This window comes from Cucumis melo, chromosome 7 (genome assembly GCF_025177605.1).
Source record: "Cucumis melo cultivar AY chromosome 7, USDA_Cmelo_AY_1.0, whole genome shotgun sequence".
In the NCBI taxonomy this organism is placed as follows: Eukaryota; Viridiplantae; Streptophyta; class Magnoliopsida; order Cucurbitales; family Cucurbitaceae; genus Cucumis; species Cucumis melo.
Window position 1 is genome coordinate 23,870,613 of NC_066863.1, and position 27,161 is coordinate 23,897,773.

At 31.9% G+C, this 27,161-nt stretch overlaps 1 long non-coding RNA gene across 1 annotated transcript; it reads right to left on the reverse strand.

Moving 5' to 3' along the window:
- Positions 1-24,116: 24,116 nt before the first annotated feature.
- On the reverse strand, positions 24,117-25,958 carry LOC103493055 (uncharacterized). The gene is made up of 5 exons (XR_001763098.2): positions 25,526-25,958; positions 25,206-25,305; positions 24,969-25,098; positions 24,821-24,883; positions 24,117-24,548 (listed from the first exon to the last, which is right to left on the reverse strand). It is a non-coding gene; the product is annotated as an uncharacterized LOC103493055 (long non-coding RNA).
- Positions 25,959-27,161: the final 1,203 nt, after the last annotated feature.

A 27,161-nucleotide genomic window follows, 5' to 3' on the forward strand; every position in this document is an offset into this window, starting at 1 on the left:
AAGAAAGATGATGGAAATAAATCGTAGCGGAAAGAAAAAGAAGAGAAAAAAAAAAAAGAAAGACGATGGAAAGATTAAACAAAGTAAAAACAAGAATAGGAAAAGAACAAAGATAATGGAAAGAAATTGCAGCGAAAAAAAAAAGAAGAGAAAAATAAGAAAGACGATGAAAGAAATCGCTCAGTGAGTAGGAAGACAAATGAAAGCACTAGTAGAAAAGGTGCCTACGATGACAGTTAAATGCTGTCATAAAAAGATTTCGTGACAGTTATTTGCAGTCATGAAAGTATTTTATGACAGTTCTACAAAATTGTCACGAAAACATACGTTTTTCATGACAGAGAATAAATGTCATGAATTGTTTATTTTATGACAGATTATAAATGTTATTATTTTGTTTATATTTGATGACAAAGAATAACTGTCATACTCCAACATCAAATGATAATAGAATGATGATTAGTTTCACTTTAATGCAAGACATACTCCAACATCAGTGTTATATATTCCAACAAGTTTGTAATCAGATGGTAGATATAGAAACATCCAACAAATTTATACACTAGAGTCTTAAGATATATCAACATGAATAGGACAACAAATAACACATTAGTGATTTGAGTTTTTTAACAAAATTACCAAATATGGGCGAGAATTTGTGGCACCAAGGACAACATGATGGTTAGGTTGAAAGCTTACAAACATACTTTAAGAATTAGTGGATAATTGCTCACATAGTTATCAAAAGAATAAGAGAGAACACATGGGACAGTTGCTCACATAGCTATCAAAACAATTTAATTTCTTAACCGCACTTCGAATGATAATAGAAATACCTGTTATACTCAGCAGCACACCTCCGAGGGACATCCAACCATCCATCCCTCGCCGTCTAAGATAGCGAACAATATACACAAGAGACCATTGTTAAAATGTTATGCTAAACATGAATTGAAAAACAAACTAAAGAAAAATAGCTAATTAAGTCTTGCAGACCAAAAACCATGTGATGCATAAATCCATTCCTAAAATGAAGTTTTAAACTCACAAGAATTTTCAAACACAGAGTAAACACAACCTATAACATGAGTAAAAGATTTAGTAGAATTAAAATATTACCATTTTGTTACCATCAATCTCAACTTTCACAAACTGCACACCTGAAGAACAAACAAAAACAAAAAACCCATTTCGTGAAGCCCTTGAAAGACTGCACACCTGATACAATGAGCCTTGCCAAACCAAAAAGGAACCTATTCCCATAGTTCAAAAGCAATGAAACTTTGTTGGGCACAAAACTGAGAAGAAATAGAAACTTTTTTACATAAACTAAAACTTTAAGAATAATAACATTTTAGAAGGAGGCATATTGCGAAATCAACGAGAATGCATCATACTTGAGAAGTACTAGTCTCCTCCCGATGGCTTAAATCACCTGCAAAATAAGAAACCAAGTAACAAGATGCTGATAAGATCTAAACGTACCAATGACTCAACGGGACAATGTGATAGTGACAAACTCATTGTTGGCTCTAAGTGAAGGGTGGGTTAACAATCATCATATTTTGGAAGTAATAACATTAGTTAAAACAAACAGAAAAAATGTAGTGCACACTTCGCCAAAATTAGTAGAGGGGGTCAAAATTTTACCTTGGAAATTTCTACATACATAATTAACTTTCTAACTTTAAAAATTTAGAGAATATCATTATAAGCAACAACTTCCCTGCCCCTAAAAAGGCACATCTGACCTTGAAGAACTGTTACTTCCCTGCCCCTGAAAGGCTTATCTCAGTCAAGAAACTTTCAAATATGCTTTTAATTACTTAAGATTATTTTAATATTTAATTCTATATTTAAATTTTTCATACCGTCAAAATTGATTTTGAAGGATTAAAGTAGTTTTTTGAAATGATTTTGAAACTGATAAACCAACCTTTCAGTATTAAATGGGTCAGTGGAACAAGTTGATCTGTGACGAGGATAGAACTTTTGCCAAGTTTGAAATTCTGGAATTGGTTGTTGGGTTAGATTATGAAAATATTGAGATGGGCACCGGATGATGCAATAAATAAAACCTTGAGAAAAAATCAATTTTAACCCCTGAATTTGGCATCAATTTGGATCCTAAATTATAAATTCTCATCAAACTTTATCATAAAACTTAAACAAGTGTTGTAACTCCATAAGAAAAAATCCTCTTGAATTACAAATCACATAAACAAGTAATAATTTAATTAAATAATGACGTGAGTAATAACTTAAACAAATCTAGCTAACTCAAATGTTTGATAGGTCTGATTTGGGGTTTGGTTCATTATTTTTATAAGGTTTGTTTGGGTTGAACAAACTTGCAACCTCAATGGTTGGACTGAATCTAACAAGTGATTTAGGCATATCAAACTCAAATAAAATTAAGACCCCACGATCTTTAAAATGATAGATATGGAACTTCTCTAATTGTCCATCAAAATTTTGAGATGAAATTAGAAGCTCATGTTTACCTAATATGATATCAAAAAGCTATAGGCCTCTACGGGAGTATGCCATGGGAAGTTATTGAAATCTCCCAACGCCGTCAAATAAAGCATTAGGAGTTATCAATAATTGCAAAGAGACAAAAAGGCAAGAGGACATCAAAATTACAATCTTATTTTTGCTAATCCATTCTTAGATAAATGCTAGTGTTTATCTATACAGTAAACATATTAATTTTCAACCAGTATTACCAACAAAAAGATGCAAGAGATCAAAACACCGATGTCTCTTTCACTCAAGTCCAAGGAATAAATTTCATAATTGCAAGCAACAATGGAGTGTGCCAAAAACATGCCCTTCCACAATTCTACGGCACACACTGGGACAGATTCAACACAAACATAAGATTTTCTTCCAAACCAATATGGAATTGAAGTTGGCAATGAAAAGGAAGTTCCTTTAGGGTATGAAGAGAAATGGCATTCTTAATATTCATGTCATCGATACTACAGAGGTCTGAAAGGATAAAATCTAACCATTCATTTTCATTTTCTTTTTCTCGAAGCTTCCTCCCATAGCTATGAAATCTCCCTTGGCCTTGATTTTCTAAATCAAACAAACAAAAATCAATTAAAAATCAACTAAATGCTTCATTGAGGTATTTCATCAAACACATTGTAAGCTACCAAAATGCTTCATCAAATAGCCAACAATATATTTCACAAAACCATCAATATACATTTAAAGAATCACAAAATAGTTAAAATACGTTTTCGAATTACGGTACCTTAAGGAATGAACAAAGACATTGTTGAGTTAGCATCTATTGCAAAGCAATATCTTGTTGTCAACATGAAGACCAAACCAACCATTTTTTAGGAGCACAAAGGAAACATATGCAACCAATAACAAAATTTTAACTTTGCTATTAATTCTAACAAATGAATAACAAACCAAAAAACAGACAATGTATATTGGAATAGTTTGCTACTCTCAAAATTTTAGTCCCTACAAGATGGGTCATCGTAATTTACAAAAAAAAAAACCAAAGAACATAAGTTTCTCTTTAGCCAACCATATTCATCAAGTTTAAATTTCTAGATTGTGTTTTTACACAACAAACACAACAAGTTATAATTGAGAAAATGGAGCCAAGAACTCACGGCAACAATATGGGTCTCCTCGCCGAGAAGAAAGGACATGGAGATGAGAAGAATGGGGTTAAGGTTGGGGTTTTTGTTGTCGTTGTTCGTCGTTCGTGAGGGATTTTTCCTTTTCTTTATTTATTTTTATTTTAATAAAAAATATTTAATTAATTTTTTTAATGGCCTTATATATTATGACAGCAAATAACTGTCATGTATTTGGGCATTCCGAAATCATCGTTTTTTCCCGCCAAAAACCCGCTTTTTGACATTTGATGACAGTTATTTGTTCCATCCTTTCAATTTGGGATGGAACCAACTGTCATAATAGGAGGTTTTTCTTGTAGTGAAGAAATCACAGTGAGAATGAGAAGAAAGATGGAAGAGCAAACCTAGAATATTTAAAAAATGACTGACTTTATGGGCTTTGTTACACGGGCCATAAATAGTTTGATGTTTTGTTACATTTATGAAAATTATCCTAATTAATATTTGGAAATTCAAACCAACAAAGAAAACTTTCTGCATTCTAGTATTTCATCTTCTAACATTTCTACCTCTTTTTATCTTTTTTTATTAACCTTATACCACTTATTTTAAATATTATTTTTATTAACTTAGATGTTAATCTGTGTTGTATTATTTGAAAATTTGATTACATAGAATTTACTTATTAAACCAATAAATATTATCATTTTCTTAAAATAATGATTTTATGGGATACATTTGCACCTTTTTTTACTTTTAAGAATATATTAATTATGTAAATTCATGATAAATAAACAATAACAACTTAAAATGTCATTAGGTTGAGATTATTTTTATTAATAAAAATTTTAAGGCATACATTTGCACGTGTTTTTTACTTTTAAGAATCCATTTATGTAAATTCGTAACAAATAAACAATAACAACTTAGAATATCATTAGGTTGCGGTTACTTTTATTGTCATTATCATAGAAATTGTAAATAATTAGTAGTTCGTTGTCTTAAATAATGGAAGATAAATTGCACTTAGTTTATGAAAAAAAAATAATTAACTATTAATTATTTAAAATAAATCTTTTGGTAAAAAGATAAAAGCAATTAACTATTAATTATTTGTTGGGTATAGAGAAAATAAATGTAGAGGTAATATTTAATATTCAATTCTTCAATTAAAAACAATAATTAATTATAAATATAATAAAATGAAATGAAAGTGACAATTACAATAAAACTAAAGTTGTAACTAAGTAAATTAAACATTTTAAAAGGGCAATATGAAGAAAGCAACGGGGATTTGAAAGGAAAACCTAATAAATTTCTCAGATAATAGATTGTTTATTTAAATTTATCAAAATAAATGATAAAATAAGATACATATTAAAAAACTTCTATTCTTTTATGTGCACAGAGATAATTGCTTCCTTTTTATACAAGTAAACAGGGAGGAAGTTTGAAACTAACTTGGAAAAGGAAGAGTCCATGGTTTTAATTCATTTAATAATTCTCAACATAAACTTCTCAAATTTAAAGATTAAAAGAAACAAAAAACAAAAAGATTATTGTTTTCGACGTAAAAGTAAATTTCAATAGAAAAACCCATAATTGATATTTAATACTCCATTATCCATTAAAAACCTGTTATCTTATTGTAAAAACAAAATAGAAAGTTTAAAAAACTATAAAACCTAAGTAGTAACCTAAATAATGTATTAAAGAAATGGATATAATGGAGATAAAAAAGTTTTCCACGCAGGAGCTTTTATATCTAGTATAGATATAGATTTTTGGGCTCGAAAATAATTTAAATTTTGATTCCAATTGGAGTTTTCTTGAATGTTTAATTAACTAATTTTGGAGGATTTAGTTTGTAGAATTTTTTGTTCAAAGTTGAATTGATTTTAAACTTACTTTTTGGTAAGTTAATTTGGGAGAATTTTTAGATGATAGCCATTTATAATTTTATTAAATAAAGTTATAAAAATTTCCCTACTATTTAGGAGCACTTCAATTAGGAAGTTTTGACTAATCTAGTCACCTTGAGAATAATTTTTAGCTAATCTCTCAAGCAAGAGATTCTACTATTGGACCTTCGAACCTAAATTTAAGAGTCTGCATGTATTTATTAATTATGCATTGGTGGTGGGTAAAGTGCATAATGAGTTTCTGTGGTTGTTAGCTAATGTTATATAATGATTATCAATGTTTTATGGATTACATGATTATGGACTGTTATGACGATCGTTACATGCTTTGAACTATGTTGTTTGTTAACTTTAGCTATTAGTCTATGTACCCACATGTACGCAGTCCCTAGGGATCACCACGATATACAATGACTGTGTGTGTTCGACGGAACCACTAATCTGTCAGTTTCAGGATGGTCCGATAGAATCATTCACAGTCGATTTATTCAATGTTCCTTCATAATCATCAGATTATGAGTGTTCCTATGAGATCACTAGTTTGGGTGTGTTCCATCGGACACACGATATTATTATTTTATGGTATCTCTTTTTGGGAACTTAACAATCACTTAGCATGACCATAACATGACCAGTAGTGGAACTCAGTTTTGCATCTGCTTTTCATCATTTGTTTTTCAATATTTTTTATTTTAAACATTTTACTTAAAATATTTATTTATTATTTTTCAATAAAATTTGTAAAATACTTGCAGCACGTTTTCATGGTATTTCACGAATTTCGTTAGATTTTGTTTTATGAAAAATTATTTGAAATTTATTTTAATAAATATTTTTTAAAAAATAGAAACACAGAGTGATATAGTGGAAAACAGTATTATCACATTCCATTGATAAGAGGCAATGTTATAGTTTAAAGATATTGTAGTTTGGTCGTAGTCTTTGAATAAAGCATTTCTGCTGGACCACATTCCAATCAAAGTTCCAATGTCTTCCTAGATATTAACCAAAATTTTCTCCATATTCCTAAAAATTCAATTGTTTCTCTCCACCCAAACAGACCAAAGAAGAGCCACCTCTGCATTCATGCAAATGATATTTTTTCTATTTGTTTGTTGCATCGCTTCGAGGGACAAGCAAAGAGAATTATTGTTGCTAAGATTAAAAGGCCTGCCGACCTGATTGGTTGACCTTACCTAGAGACTCTTTGTGAAATTGCAAGAGATAAAGATATGATTCATGTTTTTGATAGCCGATTTGCATAAGGCACATCTATTGGGTTGAAGGTAAGTGTTCGGGAGCCTTTTCTGTAAATTGTCAATTAAACTTATGCTTTCATGGAAGAGAGACCACACAAAAAACCTGCATTTTTTTGGCAATTTTGACTTCCAAAGTTTTTCGATAAAACAACCATCATTTTGAGATTGTGTTGATCTTTCTGATTGTATTTGTCTCTTGGCCAAAGTAATTGTGTAGCTTTTATTAATATCTGGAATCCATATTAATTTGTTTTAGCCTCTATTTATAGACAGAATTTTTAATCTGCACTTTATGTCATTCCAAACGATTATCTCTCTGTCATTTAGGGGGCGTCTAAGCTTTAAATTCCAGTCATTTGTTGCAGAATCCCACATCTCTTCTATTGTTGCATCTTGTGCTCTTGTTTGCATACAGTCTTGGATATTTGCTAAAAATAGTACAAAAGTCATTCCACTTGCAGTTCCAAAAAAAGAGATTTTTCCCATCATTTATTTCCTAATTGTAGTGTTTCTCAAACCAATCAATTCCTTTTGTGATCTATCTCTAAGGGGCTTTCAAGGTGCTATATTTTCCTTTGGTTGGTATGTCCCCAATGTAATCGCCTTTATATTTTGCAAAAACGATCTTTGTCCAGAGAGAGTCCTTTTCTTTATGGAATCGCCAAAGCCATTTATAGAGGAGGGCGGAGTTTGTTGTTTTTACATTTGTAATACTCAAGCCTCCTTTGCATTTAGGAGTTGTAACAAGGGACAACCGAACCAGGTTAAAATTCTTTGATACCTTTTTTTTCCATAAGAATTTTCTCCATTATTTTTCAATAGTATTGTCGACTTCGTTTGGCGCTTTAAACACTGAGAGTTGGTATGTAGGCTATCTCACCCCCTCCTGGACTACCTTCTAGCTTAGATTGAAAAACGGCATGAAGCCGACCGACAACGCTTTTATCTACCGATATATGTCGACTTTGCTGAATTCTTTAACGTGATAAACTTGCTAATCTAGTATATAAACTATTATACATGCAACACAACACAGCAGAACCTAGACTAATCATATACATACATGAAGTGTAGCCCATAAATAACTGATTTTGCAAGTAAACCTAGAGACACGATAATCAAAACATAACCAACAAAGCTTTACACAATCGCAACTCCTAAAGCTTACACAAACTGTAGAGTATTTATATCATACAAAGATATATACATCATAACACAATAGACTATATGCACAACTTTAACCACATACTGGAAATCGATATCGGAGCTTTAACAGACTAAGGCAGTCTATCAGGCACCGAGAACTCGATCTCTACTTGGAAAGTGGGTAAAACATTTTGGAAGGGTAAGCTATAAGGCCTAGAGAGTGACAATACTTTAAAACTGTAAATCAGAACTCATGATAATCTTTGAAAACTTATAAATCTAACAAGCAAAGTGTTAACTGTAAATATTTTCAGAAAACAGCTCCTTCAAACGTTCAATACGCATATCTATAAAATCTAGCAAGACATTTCCTATTTATAAACTATTTAACTAACATGACTTCATTACATTGTGTAGGGCACGCCCAGTACAACCAACATTGACTAGTTCTACAATGTAGTTGGGCCTGTCCAACACTCCCATCTCTTTGTCGTAGTGGGGCTCGTCCACCACTCATCACAACATTGTTGTCACGGAGTACACTCAACGTTAACAACAGAACGTAACCTGTGTGCACATGATATCCTCTAGCCCCAAGCTCAAGATCTCAGTCATGTAGTCAATGGAAATATCATAAAGCATATGAAAACATTAAAACACGTATGCTTATCTTAACCTTGCATAAACTCAAACTTACTCAGCTTGTTTGTGAAAAAACCGAAAATCTTAAAATAATTCTTGCTTAAAATATGCTTTGCTTAAACTATGCTTTGCTTAAACAAATGTCATTTCAACTACTTTTCCGAACTCATTAATTACGTGCTAACATGTGGATTTCATTATGAAATTTAAGCTCAAAACTCATACTCGAAAGCTAAACATAGAAATCATATATCATTTATAAACTCGTAGTCAAGCACGTTAAACATTCAGTTATAAGAAAAAAAAATTCTTAAGAAGAATCATTTCCAAAACTTGTTTTTGTCACTCACAGTCTTAGACTAGTTCCCCGGTGTGTAAACCTGACCTATTTCCTCATGGCCTATCAAACAACCAAAACCGAGTATTAAAAATCTAAATATTATGATCTTCAAATGTTATACTTAACATGACTCACTAAAGATGAGGCTTAAGAAGTCTAACTTTAAGAAATAAAACCATATTGCACACATTTCTCAAAATTTTCCAGATTCGCAGCATGAAATTCAAATGATCACAACTCTTCCAATACTTAACAAAAATGAGAGTTCTTTATGCTAAAATCTTCATTTTGAGGTCCTCTATAAACTTACTTCAAGACATGTAAATCTAATTCCCTGTGTATAATCTCAGACATCCCTCGATATAGAACCACTTGTGATTTCGCGTGAAAACAACTTGCTCTGTCTTCTCTGTCAAAATTCACCCAATGAACATCAGAACTTGCTCAAGCTTTCTTCATAAAATTGTTCAAAAATGAATTAGCTTTCAATAAATTTAAATTAATAAAAAACCAGAAATGTGCTTAATGAACTATAGAGAAGTTTGTCTTGCAAACTCCTTGTCTTCTTCAACATACATTTTTTGAACTTCTTCTTCTACTTTCTCAGCCTTCTACACTTTAAAACCACTTTGAAATTTGGTGAATAAATGGTGAAAAAAATGGCGAACAATGGAATGAAAGGAGCTTGGCGGTGTGGGTTATTTTTTTACAAGTAATGCACCAAATGACCACGAATGCACCTCACTTTTTCTTTTCTTTTCTCTTTATTTTTTTTTTATAAAAAACATTAATTATATATAAAAAAAATTATGTACTTAATTTCCATTTTCTTTTATTCCTTTCATATTTTTTAAAAAAAAATCTAAAGAAAATATCGGGTTTACAACTTACCTTTCCCTTAGAAAATTTTGTCCTCAAAATTTAGATGTCCTTAACTGAGAAGTATTGGGTATCTCTTCTTCATCCAATCTTCTGGTTCCCAAGTTGTCTCCTCCATTTTGTGATATCTTCACAAAACCTTTATGAGTGGAATCGTCTTGTTTCTCAAAACTTGTTCCTTTCTGTCGAGGATCTGAACTGGTTCTTCATCATAACTCAAATCTTCTTTCAATTCAACTGGTTACTCTCGCAACACATGTGATGGATCTGGTATATATTTCCTTAAAATGGATATATGAAAAACATCATGTATTCGAGCAAGTTCTATTGGCAACTCAAGTTTATAAGCTGTTGGTTCCACTTGTTCTATTTCTAATACAACCCAATATATTTAGGACTTAACTTACCTTTCCTTCCAAAACGAATAACACCTTGTCATGGAGATAACTTCAAGAAAACTTGATCTCCAACTTGAAATTCTAAGTTTCTTCATCGTCTATCTGCATAACTTTTCTGTCGATCTTGGGCAATTCTTAGATTTTCTCTGATTGACTTAATATTGTTTGTCGTAATCTGAACCAACTCAGGACCTACTAGCTTCCACTCTCCCACATTATTCCAGCACATAGGAGTTCTGCATGGTCTATCATATAAGGCCTCATATGGTGTCATACCGATACTAGACTAATAGCTATTATTATAAGCAAACTTCATAAGTGGCAAGATGGTATCCCAACTTCCCTTAAGTTGAAGGACACATACTTTCAACATGTCTTCTAAAGCTTGGATAGTCCTTTTAGACTGACCATCTATTTGTGGATGAAATGATATACTAAACTTTAACCCTGTTCCTATTGCTTTCTGCAAACTAGGCCAAAATTTAGAAGTAAACCTTGGATCCCTATCTGAAACTATGGACACTGACACTCCATACTGACTCACAATCTTATCGACATATAATCTAGCTAGCTGGTCTAACGTAGATGTCGCTTTAACCGGTATAAATCGTGCCTTCTTAGTGAGTCTGTCTACTATTACCCATATATCATCATGTCTACTAGATGTACGAGGTAATTCAAACAGAAAATCCATAGTAATATGCTCCCATTTCTACTTTGGCACTGGCAAAGGATTAAGAAGTCCTCCTAGCCTCTGTCTCTCTGGTTTAACCTATTGACAAATCAAACATCTATCAACATATTTAGCTATCTTTTGTTTCATTCCAGGCCACCAATAAGTCTTCTTTAAAGTTCTGTACATCATGATGCTACCTGAATGCATAGTGTAAGCTGAACTATGAGCTTCATCTAGAATAGCATCCTTAAACTCACTGATATTCGAAACACATAATCTTCCTTGTTTAACAATGACTCCGTCTGTTCTCAGTTCAAACTCCACCTCTAAGCCTTTCTTGGATTTCAAGCTTTTTCTGTAAATTACTGTCCTCTAACTTGTCTTCTCACAATCTCAGCTACTAAAGAAGATCGAACTTGAAATTGAGCTAACAGACTTCCTGAATCCTCCGCTATCACTACTACCTTGGAACCTCTTAACTCACTCAACAAAGCTGCTCGAATACCACACAAAGCACTCTTCGAAAGTCTTGACTTCCTACTTAATGTATCCGCTACTATGTTAGCCTTACCTAGATAGTACTCTATAGTACAATCATAATCTTTAACCAGTTCTAGCCATCGCCTTTTTCTCAGATTTAGCTCTTTCTGATAAAAAATATACTTCAGACTCTTATGATCTGTGAAAATATGGCACTTTTCTCCCAACAAATAATGTCTCCAGATCTTTAATGCTAAAACAACTTCTGCTATCTCAAGATAATGGGTAGGGTAATTATACTCATTCTTCTTCAACTTCCTTCAAGCATAAGCGATTACATTCCCATCTTGCATAAGCACACAACCTAATCCTTGCCTCGAAGCGTCACAATAAGTCACATAGTCCTTCCCTATTACAGGGAGTGCCATAATAGATGTTGTGACTAATCTCTTCTTTAATTCCTGAAAACTTTGTTTGCATTTATCTAACCACTCAAACTTAGCATTCTTCCTTGTCAAAGCTATCAAGGGCAATACCAATCGTGAGAAATCCTTAATAAAATACCTATAGTATCCTGCCGAACCTATGAAACTACGTACTTTTGTCGCACTGGTTGGTCTTTCCCAATTGACAACCGCTTCTAGTTTTTGTGGATCGATACTAACTCCTTTTGCTGAAACTACATGCCTTAAGAATACTACTTGTTCCAACCAAAACTGACATTTGTTGAACTTAGCGTACAACTATTTATCACGTAGAGTCTGTAGAACAATCCTCAAATGTTCCTCATGGGCTTCCCTATCAACCGAGTAAACTAGTATATCATCAATGAGCATGATCACAAACTGATCTAAATATTGATGGAAGATCTTGTTCATGAGATCCATGAAAACTGCGGGCGCATTCATTAAACTGAATGCCATAACTCGAAACTCATAGTGCCCATACCTTATTTTGAATATTGTCTTAGGAATATCCGATTCTCTAACCTTCAACTGGTGGTATCCTGATCTTAATTCAATCTTAAAGAACAATGTTGCTCTCCTTAGCTGATTAAATAAGTCATCGATGCGTGGTAAAGGATACTTGTTATGTATTGTAACTTTGTTTAACTGTCTATAGTCAATACATAATCTGAGGGTACCATATTTCTTTTTCACAAATAGCACAGGTGCTCCCCAAGGCAATACACTAGGCCTGATTTATCCCTTGTCAACCAGTTCTTGTAATTTCACCTTCAATTCTTTAAGCTCGCTCAGAGCCATTCTATATGGTGCCTATAAAATAGGTGTTGTCCCTGGTAACAATTCAATAGGGAACTCGATCTTTCTATCAGGTGGCAAACCTGACAGATCATCTTGAAATACATTAAGAAACTCTTTCACCACAGGAACTAAAGGGATGAAAACCCTTTACACCGGAAGAATTACAGAAACCCAATTTTGATTGGAACCTAAAAATCACCAATACATTGACAAAAATTACAAAAACAATTTTTATGGTTAAACATGCTTTGAAGAAAAATACAAAGAAGAAAACTTACGCTCATTGACGACTCTGAATCTACCAATCACCAATTTGGGCACCACCACTTGGAAACCTTCATATTCTCTAATTGAGATAGTTTGTAGGAACCAAATTGGATTGAGGGAATTTCTTTTAGTTAGAGAGAAAAAAAATTGAGAGAATGCAATGATCCTCTTTTCTAAAAAAAATCACAGAACGCCTTCTATGTTTTTGTTACGTAAAGAATTCCGGAAGAAGAGAAGTTAAAGAGAATAAATGGGAACTTAGGAAAACCACCCACGTTCCTTATTAATTTAATAAATGAATATTAAATTAATATATATATATATATATATATATATATATATATATTAATTAATTAAATCATATTTAATTAATATTTCATTTAAATCATATTTAACTGAATATCTCTCGCATAACCTATAGTTTTAATTTAATTAATTTAAATAAATCAAATTTAATTAAACGAAATTAAACTAAACTATTAATTAATTCTCCAATTAATTAATTTCTAAATTAAATATCTCATATTTAATTTAATCCAAATTTTGAATCATATTCAAATATAAATTTCTCTCATAACCTATAGTTTTAATATGTATCATATATATATTAAATTTTAACTTATAGTTTTAATATGAATCTAATTCACATTAAACTAATATTTGAACTCATTCAAATATTTTATTCTCTCGTAATTTAATTTTGAATCATATCCAAAATTAAATTTATATAATAAAGTCTAATTAAAATATAAACTTTATATTATAATGTATCAATATACATTATATTAATTTCCAAAGTAAATTGAACATTTCAAATTACAACCAATATAAATAAATCTCATTACTCTTTATGAGTTAGGAAGGGGACCTAATGGACCTGCAGATCAGAAGCTACAACAATATGAGATTAATTAGCTAAACTCTTCTCACTGTAGATATATTTCTGTGTCCATGGATATAGACCAATACCAGCAAGTTAGTCCTTCACAAGTGTTCGTAACACCAGTTGGGTCAAATTACCGTTTTATCCCTGGGTTACTTCTAGTCTTTAAATACCAGTGTTTCTCTAATGAACAACCTGTTTATGGTCCAACCACTAAACAGAAACCCTTCTCGTGCTATAGAGAGGGTAGGACCCTTTGTTCAAGTCCCAAAGATACCATTTAAGGGAACACTTATCTACTTACCCTAAAGGTGGGAATGAGTGAATTCCATCTTGTGTGATTATGTTTCCAGCTCCCCACTCGGTCTTGTCGCTAAAATGATAAGCATATTGAGTCGACAATTTGACCACTCTCACCCGTACAAATCAAAGGACAATCCCTTGCAAACAAGAGTTCATAATACACTCAAGATTAAGATCCTTTAAGTTGATCTTGAACATTAATCCCCATATGTCTCTACATACTGTTCAAGACTCATCAAACAGTTTAGGATGTTAGTTTATTGGATTTAGGTTATTAAGACAAAACTAATAATATAATCAATAACACTTATTGAAATTATAATAATAAAACACTTCATTAATGACGATCAATTGATTCTATTTACTATCTACAAGTTTTAGGACATTAAACCCAACAGGAACATCTTCTAGCTTCAACTTTTCTCTCTACACTACTATCATGCGTGCAAGGAACGTTGTGCAACCTTTCCTCAGCAATTTCTCTGCTTTTAAAACTGAGATTAAACTCCTAGGAACGACCTTCCTCATACCTCTAAAAACCACTTCAACAAAGTATGGTTTTCTAAAAACCACTTTCTTCCTGGCAATCCATAGATGTATATTGAAAAAATAAGAAATCAATTCCCAAAATTACATCTAACCTCTATAACTCTAGTGGTATCAAGTCTACTAGCATACTGATCATACCTTCTACTAAAACTTCACAATTACGCAACTCCTCATTGACAAGCAAAACGTCACCAACTGGAGTGTATATTGCTAACCCCTCAGATAAAGGCTCTAGCATCCTATTCAGCTTAGTCAGAAATATACTAGAAACAAAGGAATGCATAGCACCTCGATCAAATAAAACAACTGTAGGTACATTACAAATAAAAAGCATACCAGTAATAACATCAGGTGCATCCTCCGCTTCTTGTTGAGTCATAGTATAGACCTTTCCTGTTGCTTGGGTCTTCCAACAACTCCCTTTTGCCTTGCACCATTTGTACTCTTTATCGGAACCACTGAAACTCTCGATTGCTCAACTGTCTAAGACCCAACTCCCTGATCTCTCTGAACTATCATGTTCAACTGCGGGCAATCTTTCTTGAAATGTCCTGGCTGTCCACACTGGTAACACACACCGATACCCACTAAACATTGACCCCGATGATTCCTGCCACAACTCGTGCATGGGGTTCGTTTGACTGTACTAGCAACGGGCTCTTGACATGGCTGCGGTCTTACTATTGATTTAGTGGATTGACTACGTATTCTCTGGCTCTGTCTCTGGAAAACACTACCATAACTCATTTTCCTGGGCTTGGCCTCCAGACCGACTCTTAAAGTCTTGACGACCTAAAATATTTACCCCAGGTGTGAACCTCCGTTGCTTACGACCTCTAAACCTGCTAGCTGTTGAAGCCGTACGATCCCCACTGCTGATTTCTCTTTTGTTATACTCTGCTCCACACGAAAGGCAGTCTCCACTAATTGAGAAAAATCCATCCACTTAGCAATGGCTATAAATGGGGTACGTATTTCAAAATGCAACCCTCTTTCAAACCTTCGGCACCTGTCACTCTCAAATGTCACAATAGCATTGGCATATCGTGAAAGCTCGGTATACTTTCTCTTGTACTCGGCCACTAAAAGTGATCCTTGTTTCAACCATAGAAACTCATCCCTCTTGGCCTCATAGTATGTGCTGGGATAATACTTATCTTCGAATATGCCTTTAAAAGTCTGCCAGTCTAAAGTACGTGCATCACTTAGCCTAGCTAATATGGATTTCCACCATCCTTCAGCCTCCTTCTGCAACAAAAATGTGGCCAATCTAACTTTTCGTTCCTTAGGACAATTCATCACGTCAAAACATTTTTCAAGCATATTCAACCAATCTTCTGCATCAGCTGGATCTGTGGAACCCTCAAACATTGTAGCCCCTAACATCTTCAGTCGTTCAATTCCGTATGCCTTTTCTAGATTACTAGGCTCTGCTCTCTCTGGTCTTCCTATCTCCTATGTAGCTCTCGCAAATCGTTCGTTTCCTGTCCCAACCTGAACTCTTGGGGTACTAGATTCCTCTACAGACTGACCCTGGGTAGGACCTTGCACCCGTCCTAATTTTTCCTGTGTCGTCTGCTAGTATGTGGTGGCATGACTCCTATAATATGTCAACACATTAGACATACTATTGATACTTAACTCAAATACATGATATTAAATGTCTACTCACATGTTAATCATAACTAGACTTACTTCTACCATTACTTAGACCATACTCCATTAGTTCCCTCTAAGCTAACTTGACTTCCAACTATTTACTTTCCAGTTTCTTCTTCGAGCTAACTACTTTATCTTAATTCCCATGGAGCAAACTGCTTTGATACCAAGTTGTCACACCCCCTTCTGGACTACCTACTAGCTTAGACCGAAAGACGACGTGAAGTCGACTGACAACGCTTTTCTCTACTGATATATGTCGACTGCTGAATTCTTTAACGTGAAAAACTTGCTAATCTAGTATATAAACTATTATACATGTAACACAACATCGCGGAACCTAGACTAATCATATACATACATGAATTAAGTGTAATCCGGAAATAACTGATTTCCAAGTAAACTTGAAGACACCTTAACCAAAACATAACCAACAAAGGTTTACACAAGTGCAGGTCCTAAAGCTTAAACCTAACAATTTGCCTACACCTAACAAATTTAAAGTCACCGTAAAAAACAATTGGCCTAAACCTAAAAAAATTAACGCCACTGTAAAATCAATTCAACGAATTAAGAAGAAAAAAAATTTTGAATAAAAAATCCACAGTCTCAAAAGGGAAAGGAAAAAAATAACTTACCTTTGAAGACCAATTCGGCAAAATAGTTTCTTCATTTTTTTTTTAATCCTTTTAATTGATCTTCCTTTCTACCTTCGAAAAGAAATCCTCCTTTGTTTTTATAGACAGTGAGATGGTAGTTTTTTTTAGCGTGCTAAAAATAAGTTAGAGTCGTATTTTTTAGAGTGGAGAAGGTGGGAAGATTTGTGAAAAGGAAGAGAAAAAAAATCATGGGAGAGAAAATTGGGTGAGTTAGAGAGAAAATTGGGAGAAGACGTGAGATTCATTTTTTGTTATCTCCCTTTTTTGTTTTTGTAATTTTAAAAAACAACTAAATTTAAATTCAAATCAACTTCATTTAATAAAAATAAAGTAATAGAAAAGTAAATAATCGAATAAAAATATAAAAAAATAAAAAAAGACAAAATATGGTATTTAGAGCTTTCTCCCCTTTGTCCATCCTGAAAATATTTAAAGGTGGACAAAGGAAATAGATAAAATATTTTGACAAAATTTTTGTTTTTTAGGGAGAACTGAAAAAAAAAACTATCAACCTTAACTCTAAGGCTAGGTTTGATAAATAAAGTACCTGATAGACAGGCTTCGACCTCAACTTCAAATTTGGGCTCGATTTAACCAAATTTTAAAAGACATCAACCTTAGCTCTAGGATTAGGTTTGATAAATAAATGACCTGATAGACAAGCTTCGGCTTCAACTACAGATTTGGGCTTGATTTAACCAAATTTGAAAAGACATCAACCTTAGCTCCAGGGCTAGGTTTGATAAACAGAGGACCTAATAGATAGGCTCCGACCTCAACTTCAAATCTGGGCTCGATTTAACCAAATTTAAAAAGACATCAACCTTAGCTCCAGGGCTAGATTTGATAAACAAAGGACCTCATAGACAGGCTTTGGCCTCAGCTTTAGATCTGGGTTCAATTTAACCAAATTTAAAAAGACACGAACCTTAGCTCTAAGGTTAGGTTTGATAACAAAGGATCTTATAGACAAGCTTTGGCTTTAGCTTCAAATCTGGACTCGATTTAACGAAAATCGAAAAGACATCAACCTTAGCTCTAGGGCTAGTAGGGGTGTACATAAGTCGGGTTGGGCCGGGTTGGAGAAAAAATGTGGACCAACTCAAAGTGACCGGGTTGACAAAATTTGAACTCTATCGATTTAATATTCAAGGATCAACCCAACCCAACCCAACCCTAAAAATTCGGGTCGGGGAGGGTTGGGTTGGCGGGTTGGACTTTTTTTTTATTATATTGTATTTTAAAATTTTATATTGGTAACAATTCACTTTTTAATTCCATTAAGAAACTAATATCTTGCATACTTAGAAATAATCTTAAATTGAACTCAATTTTATTAGTCATGGCCACATAGAAATGAAGAATTGAATTCAATTTGATTTGCTTGGAAAACAAAGAGACTCTGGCAAATTCAAAACAAGTTAAATTAACATGCCTCAATTAAATTCATGAGAAATCAAAAACTCAAGAACTCAACTTTAATTTTCAAACAAAAACTCAATGTCTTGCACATCGGAAAACCTTGCATGCTCATATATTCAAGAAACAAGGATTAGATTTGCAAACTAAAATTTACAGAATCAAAATCATGCTTTCTTGAAGAAAATTAAAGAACCAAGGTGTCGCCACGTACCCGAGACGACGCGGAGCGGCCGACATCCTTTAAAAGGTTTACTTTTTAAAAAAAAAAAAAAAAAAGAGGAGTCGCCACCAATCTTTTTTACGGTGTGATTGGACACCGAAATAAAGTAAATCATTTTAAATAAAATAAAAACTGATCTACGAAAAAATAGAGTTGAGTTCGGGAGTCATTTGTGTACGGGAAAGGTATTAGCACCCCATAACACCCGTTTTAGAAAACGGTGGCCAAATTTAATGTCTTGAATAAAATTTATTTTTTTAGAAAAAGAACTATGTCTTATTTCATTGCTCACCACTCTAATATTTGGAGCAATTATCCCATAAAATAAGTGGGATACACCCATTAATTAGACTATATTGGGGAAAATCCTCACCTTAAGAGAATGAGAAATTGTTACAATTTCTCAAATTCTATCATAGGCTAGTCTTCGAATAAAGTTTTTTTTTTAAAACATCGATTAAATATATTTTCTCTTGGGATCAAATCTCGGACTCCCTAAGATATTGATCCCTCACCTCAAGAATCTAGAAATAACGGACTCCCAGAAATTTCTAGATTCCATCGTAGGTTTTTTTTATCGAAATCGGCGTGGTTATTATAAAAAAAAATGTAGATTAGGAAACCTTATGAAATATCTATTTAATTTTGAGTTTTAAAATAAATAATTTTAAAACAAAAAAAAATTCTAAATGGTTTAAAGAGAAAAAATTAAAAAAAAAAAGATTTCAAAATTAAATACAATTATGATTAAAAGTATCTTAAAAATTTTCAAGAAATTTTTAATGAAAGTCAAATAGAAATAAAAAATATACCACACAATAAATTAGACAAATAATTTAGGATATCAATGTATGCATATACTAAATATTACAATAATAATAAAAAATAAATTAAAAGAAAAAGAAAAGAAAAGATACATAATAACGATAAAGAAAATAAGAAAAAAAAGAAAAAAAAAAGAACTAAATGAAATAATAAACAAATGAATATGTAAAAAAGAAATTAAATAAATAAGTGAAAAAAAGAGGACATATGGATGATAGTAAGTTAAAAGAGATAAAAAAATTATGAAAGGAAATAATGATAATGGTATAAGAATAAAAATAGCAAAAAGTTTTTAAAAAATCATAAATATAAAAAACAACTAAATAAATAAATAAATAAAGTTATATATAAAAAATAAAAAAACAAACAGAAGGTTAAATATATATATAATAATAATAATAATAAAATAATATTAATAAAATTACAAATAAAATTAAATTTAAATAAGTAAATAAATAAATTAAAAAAAGAAACAGAGGGGTGACGGCAAGGTTTGCCGCCACCCTAAAAGAAAAAAATTAATAATAATAATAATAATAATAATAATAATAAAAATAAAAATAATAATAATAGAAATTTTTTTGTTTATAACTTTTTCTTTTTCTCTATTGTTTAGAGAGAAGAAAAATTTTAAAAGACCTTTTCTTTTAGCATGATGGTAAAAAGGTAGTACAAATGAAAAAAAAAGAAAATTTTCTTATACATTTTTTTTTCTTTCTCTCTACATTTGAAAAGAGAAGAACAAAAATAAGGATTCAATCCCGAAGAAAATTACTTGTTGTATGAGGTGCGGATCATTGGGAGTAAACCCTACCTAATGCAACCTCCAACTAAATTTTTTCTTCCCTGTGGGATTAGAATTAGGGTAAAAGAAAAAAAAGACGATATGAAAATAAAAACAATAAAGCGAAAAAGCTAATGACCCACCTTTTTTAGAAAGGAATACGTTTTTTCAAATTCTCTCTGAACACTTTTTTTCCGTAGAGATTCTCTCTAAAACAATTTTTTTCCTCAAGAATTTCTCTAAAACAATTTCTTCTCCCCCCTTTTCCAAATGACAAAGGACCCTATTTATAGACCCGGGGTGTGCCACAAATTAGGAAAATTTAATAAGTATAAAATCAAATTAGATATCATGTAATTTTATTAATTTTCTTTTTTCTAAATTAGTAAAAATATGATATTGAAAGATTTTGTCCAAAATAAATTTTTTGCTTTTTTCCTAAAGTGATAAAGATAAATCAAATATGGTATTAAAATTTTTTGTATAAAATAAATTATCTTGCTTTTCCTAATATGATAAATCAAAAGAGATTTTGTATAAATAAATTAATTTTTTTTCCTAAAGTGATAAGTAAAAAAAAAATGATTTGAATTTTTTTTAAATAATAGATATTCTCATTAATGACTTTATTTTCCATTTTAATAAAAAGATAAAAAAAAAAAAAACATAAGATTTCATATTATTACAAAAAGATTTTACCTTTTTCTTTTTTTAACAAAATAAATTAATGAAATATCTTAACCGTTGCTACAATTAATAATTTAAAGAATAATAAAAAAATGTAGGATAAAATTAGGTGGCTACACAAGGCATACTAGACTTGATAATAATTGGAAATTTCTCAAAAAGAAGCAAACCCATAAGCCCTTTACTTCAAAGAAGTTTACCTCTCCATGGATCACGAGCAGAATTCGCAGATATTTGGATAGAAATTGAGAGATAAAAAAAATAGAGAGGGTTTTATTGAGAGAAAATTCTACGATGATTTCCTTTTTTACAAGTGATTAAAGCAAATAAAAACTGAATTAATAAAATTACAAAGCAAATAAAGACTAAATTAATAAAATTACAAGGGAAAGCACTTATTTATAGGCTTCTAATGGCAGTGCAAATGCAACTTCTAAGATTATGGTTAAAGGTGGTATACTGAAGGTTACTTGACAGATTGGTTTTACTGATTTTACAAACCCCAAAATGCAACAAGCCAAGGTTTTTCCACAGTAATTTTCAAAGCAAAAAGAAAAAAAAAACAAAACAAACTTTGGGCAAAATGAAGAACCATTGGAGAGACACCGACCGGAATGCAGGAGATGAAAAGAAATTGAAGAACCGCCAGAAGTTGAAGCTGTGAAGGCCGCTGGAATCAGAACGCCGAAGGGATTGAACATCGAAGGGATTGCTGGATTGAATGCCAAAGGGATCGTGCAAAGTTGGGAACTTGGGGTGCGCGGCCGCGAAGGGAGATGGGCGAAGGGGTTGTCGCTTGTCGAAAAATTGAAACAAAAGATTCAATTTAGGTTTTATATATATATATATATATATATATATATATATATATATATATATACCTATAAACCGGGTTGGGTTGGGTCAACCCAGCCCTTAATTCCCAACCCGGCAACCCGGCCTATCTTTTTTTTTTTTTCAATTATCTAATCCAACCCAACCCAAAACATAATTTAACCCAACTCAACCCTTACGGTTTAGGTTGGGTAGTCCGGGTTGGTCGGGTTACGAAGGTTTTTGAACACCCCTAAGGGCTAGGTTTGATAGCTCCAGGGCTAGGTTTGATAAAAAGTGGACTTGCTCTACTTTTAGACTAGGTAAAAATTTAATTTAAAAATAAAATATTGTGATTTTCTAAGAAATAAATAGCGCATTGCTCAATTTTACCAATCCTATTAACAACTTATTGTCATGGTCATCGAATAGAATAAGACACATATATTATGAAAGCTTTTTAAGTTGCCAATTCGCCTTTCTTCGTATCAAACAAAACGAATCAAAACTACAAAAGACTACACTATGTTGTAAAGACCCAATGTTGTTTTAGTCTTGGACATCACAAAACGTGAATCCTTTAAGATGTAGACTTCCAATTATGATAACTCACAATCATAGCAAAATTTGTCTGGACATGTAGACACCTATATTTTCTTAAGTCTTATCAAGAGACAATCATAGCTTTTACTTGGTTTACACATATAATAAGTTGTATTGGATCCTTGCTAATTAACAAAATGTAGAATAATAGACTGATGGATCATGGATTGTTTACTATAATTTGATCATCTTTAAAAAGGATAAAGAAAGGATTGACAAATAAAAATATGTTCGATAAATATAATAAGAAATGACAAAAAAAGAAAAGAAAAGATGACAATGATGTTTGGAATAGAAGTACAAAGAGAGAGGGTGAGAGAAAGTTTACACATCTGATAATAACACTCTAAGAACTAAATGTAAGTTTCCTAGAAATACCCTTGACTTCTTTCAACACTACGAAACCTTCTAAGAAAAGGTCTCATGCATAATATCTTCGAACATAATCTGAATTTACAAGATTTTTTAACTCAACGCCATCCATATTTGTTAAAAGCAAAGTTCCTCCTAAAAAAGCTTTTTCACTACGAACGGACCTTCATGATTAGAAGTCCATTTCCTCTATGATCCTTTTGAAATGGAAGTATTCTTTTTAACACCAAATCTCCCTTTTGAAAGCTTTGAGGGTGCACTTTCTTATTGTGTGCTCGCATTAGTGTTCTTTGGTAAAGTTGCCCATGAGTTAATGCTGCCAAACGTTTTTCTTCAACGAAATTCAATTGCTCATAACGACCTCGTACCCATTCAGCTTCATCTAACTTAGCTTCCGTGAGAACTCTCAATGAAGGTATCTCAACTTCTAAAGGTAGGACAACTTCCATACCATAAACCAAAGAAAATTGTGTTGCCCCTGTTGAAGTACGAACTGGCATGTGATATCCATGCAGCGCAAACGGTAGAATTTCATGCCAATCTTTGTATGTTGTTGTCATTTTCTCAATAATTCTTTTAATATTTTTGTTTACTGCCTCAACTGCCCCATTCATCTTTGGGCGATATGGAATGGAATTTCAGTGGTTAATCTTGAACTGTTCACAAAGTTCGACCATCATTTTGTTATTAAGGTTCTTGGCATTATCCATAATAATACCCTCTAGGAGACCATAACGACAGATCGACTCTTTCTTGATAAACTTGAACATTACTCATCTTATAACATTGCAATAAAATGTCGCCTCTATCCATTTAGTGAAGTAATCAATGGCTACAAGAATAAAACTCTTTTTGAATGTCGCACGAAGTGAGAATTGAAAATTTTTAAATTTTTGGTTTTTTTATTTCAAAATTTATTTAATGACACAAAGAATTTGTTGTTAATTAGTGATACTTTAAATGTGTCAAGAAAAATTAAATTATGACAATAGAATTGTGTTAAGAAATAATGTGTCACTTCTATTTTCAACGACACAGTTTACTCCCACCCTACCCTCCTTTTTATTTTTAATGACACAATGTTTTGATTTGTAGTGTTGTTAAAACCCAAATTTGTACTAGTATGTGAAGATTGATTTGTAATTGCAAAGTCAAGGAACTGTCCAAAAGGTGTAGTTCGGCCATTCATAACACAAATATATGCACTTCGAATAATTAATCTATAATTATACAGTCAGTCACAACACAAACATTTGTAGTTCTTCTATTTATGCAGCTATTCACAACAAAAATCTATGCATTTCAAGAACAAATAATCTATAATTATGCGGCCAATCACAACATAAACAACATAATCAGTTCTTATTCAGTCGTTCACAACACAAATATATGCAGTTCAAGAATAATTAACCTATAACTATTCAGTCAATCACAACGCAAACAACATATTCAATAATACGTAATCTATAATTATGAAGTCAGTCACAACATAAACAATATAATCAGTTCTCATACATCCAGTCATTTCAAACACAAATATATGCAATTCAATAATAAGTAATCTATAATTAAATTTATCCGAACGTAACATTAGATATTCAGCCAACCACCCTCAATATAATTCACAAAAAAATATTTCTAAAAAAATATTACTTATAATAGAGGGCTATTACAAACCTCAGTTCTTTCTCTACTAACAACTTTTTCTGAACCTTGTTTAGTCTTCCTTGATCTTTCAAGATCTTTTTTAACTCTTGCCTTCAAGGTTGGTTTTGAAATGATTTCTCCATTGCTTTCTGATTGTTCCGCAATCTCTTTCTTGCTTTCTTCTTGCTCTTTTTCTTCTATATTATCTTTCGTATCTTCCATCTCGTTACTATGATCCTACAATTTAAATATTCCCACATTCACATCAAATAAAATTCTAGAGGGATCAAGCAAGAGGAATTATAATTTTGAATTTAACTCTCCACAGACCAATGATGTGAACAATTATAGGTATGTATGCTCTAATTTGTTGTTTCTAGACCCTGAATTAATAGAATCTTTGTAGCTACTTGGAATTTTACTGGAAAATCTCCTCCAAATCATTTAAGTTTTGATGATTGGCTTATGAGCTCAAGGTATAATTAAAACATAATAAAAAAAACTAGTACTTTGTTTTCTTCGTCCATAACTTCTTTTCCCTTTCTTTTAACTTCTTCTGGTTGTTTTATACTCTGTAAAATAGTGTATGTATATTAAACTATATAGTATTTTCTGTCGGATAAATGTGAATTAGATTTAAAATCATAATTTGTTTACCTTCGTCTTCAATTTTTTTGGTTTCAGTCACACCACGTATTACTTCATATCTTTCTCTCTTCTTCATTCCTTTTAATTTTATTCTTTCAACTGACCCCACTTCCATTTGGGAGTTTGTTCCCTTTGTTTCCTATATGAACAAACATAAACAACATAAGAGGATGAAATTTAGAACTACTTTTTTCTACATTGTTTGTTTCGTGTATAAACAAACATTTTCAATTAAAAACATAATACCTCTTCAGAACCTCATCAGTCTATCTAGTTCCTCTTCCAGTTATCCCTGAAGCTTTCAATCCATTACTTCGTCTCATCATTATATTCTTCTATTTCGTACCTTTTAATTATAGGAAAAATAATCATTTTAAAAGGATATATAATATCTTTGATTCGGTTTTTTTCCAACAAAATAGGCTAGATTATTGTGTTTATTTTTAATATAAAACATACCATAAATCTCGTGCAACTTAATTATTAAATAATACAAATTATTAAAAAAATGAAACCAAAATCTCTTCTAAAATGCATAAATAATGGGAACAAAAATAGATAAATACCTTTGACGCTTCTCTATTATTCTAAAGCTTCTTTCAACTGCTTCTTCTTTCAACAGAAACACAGAAAAAGAATGAAGAACCAAAAACGGAAAAAGAATGAAGAATAATGAACTAAAAAAGGAAGAAGAAGAACGAAGGAAAAAGGTTTGAAGGAAAAAGCGAAAGAAGAAGGAAAAGACAGAAAGACGGAAGAAGAAGGAAAAATAATGAAGAAGTCAGAAAAATGAAAAATGGAAGGGAGAAGAAAAAGAGGGTTTGATGAGGAAGAAGACAGAAAAAGGTTTTGAAGAAAAAGCGTCAGAAGAAGTAAAAGAGGAAGAAGAAGGAAAAGAGGAAGATAGAAAGACAGAAAAACGAAAGAGAAAAGACAGAAAGGCAGAAGAAGAAGAAGAAGGAAAAATAATGAAGAAGTCAGAAAAATGAAAAATGGAATGGAGAAGAAAAATAAGGTTTGATGAGGGAGAAGACAAAAAACGAGTTTGAAGGAAGAGCGTCGGAAGAAGGAAAAGAGGAAGATAGAAAGACAGAAAAAATAGAAGAGAAAAGACAGAAAGACAGAAGAAGAAAGAAAAATAATGAAGAAGTCAGAAAAAGGAAAAATGTTGAGAAGAAAAAGAGAGTTTGATGAGAGTATAATTTTTTTTTTCTTTTTACTTCTAAACATAGGGTGTATTGCTAATGTACGGGTACTATTGGTGTTTTATAATTCTTATAGTTTTTATTATTTTTTTATTTGTCATTAAAAAAAACAATGATTTTGCTATGTTTCAAAATCACAATTTCAAGTTTGCTATATATCTAGTTGTCCTTTTTTTTTTCAAAATCCAAAAGATCCCTCCCCATGTAAAAACAAGTTGTTTATAAAGGTAAAGACTTTACCCCTTGAAGGTATGCTTTTTTTTTTTTTTAACCTAAATTTGAAAAGTCTTCCCCAATAGTAAAAAAGCCAAAAGATGGAGGGAAATGAAAATTAAAGTTTTTTTTTTTTGCCAAAATCCAAATTATATAAATATTTACTTTTTACTTTCCAACTTTCCATCATTTATCAATTTAAAATAATAATAATAATGCTAAAATTAAGTGAAAATAAATAGATAAGTGAAAAATTAGCATCATAATTAAACCGAACAAAATAGGTAGCTACAGAAGACATTCAGTACTTTGAGACCACAAATGAGTGGCCTCAATGGCACGACGAATTAACTGAAGCGATGTTCACAGAATGACAGTTGTGTAACGCTTAGCTAAAACGATTTTAAATTAGAACAAATCGGTTGTATGTCAATTTAAATGACCTATACTATGTATTTATTCATATATAATATATGTGTGCATGTTGTACATAAATTAAATATGAAATTGTAAAATTACTAACACATTCCATGTATTTTTTGTCATTTGTCATTCTCAGTATGGCAACCTTGTCCCGTGCTCTGAACCATGTATGGACTAAGGAGGAGGAGGACACTCTTATAGAGTGTTTAGTGGAGTTGGTGTCCATTGGGGATGGAAATTTGATAATGGTACATTCCGGCCAGGTTACCTGGCTCAACTGATAGCATGATGGCCGAAAAAAATGTCTGGATGTCGTGTTCGCACAACCACTGTAATCGACTGCAAAATAAAGACACTTAAG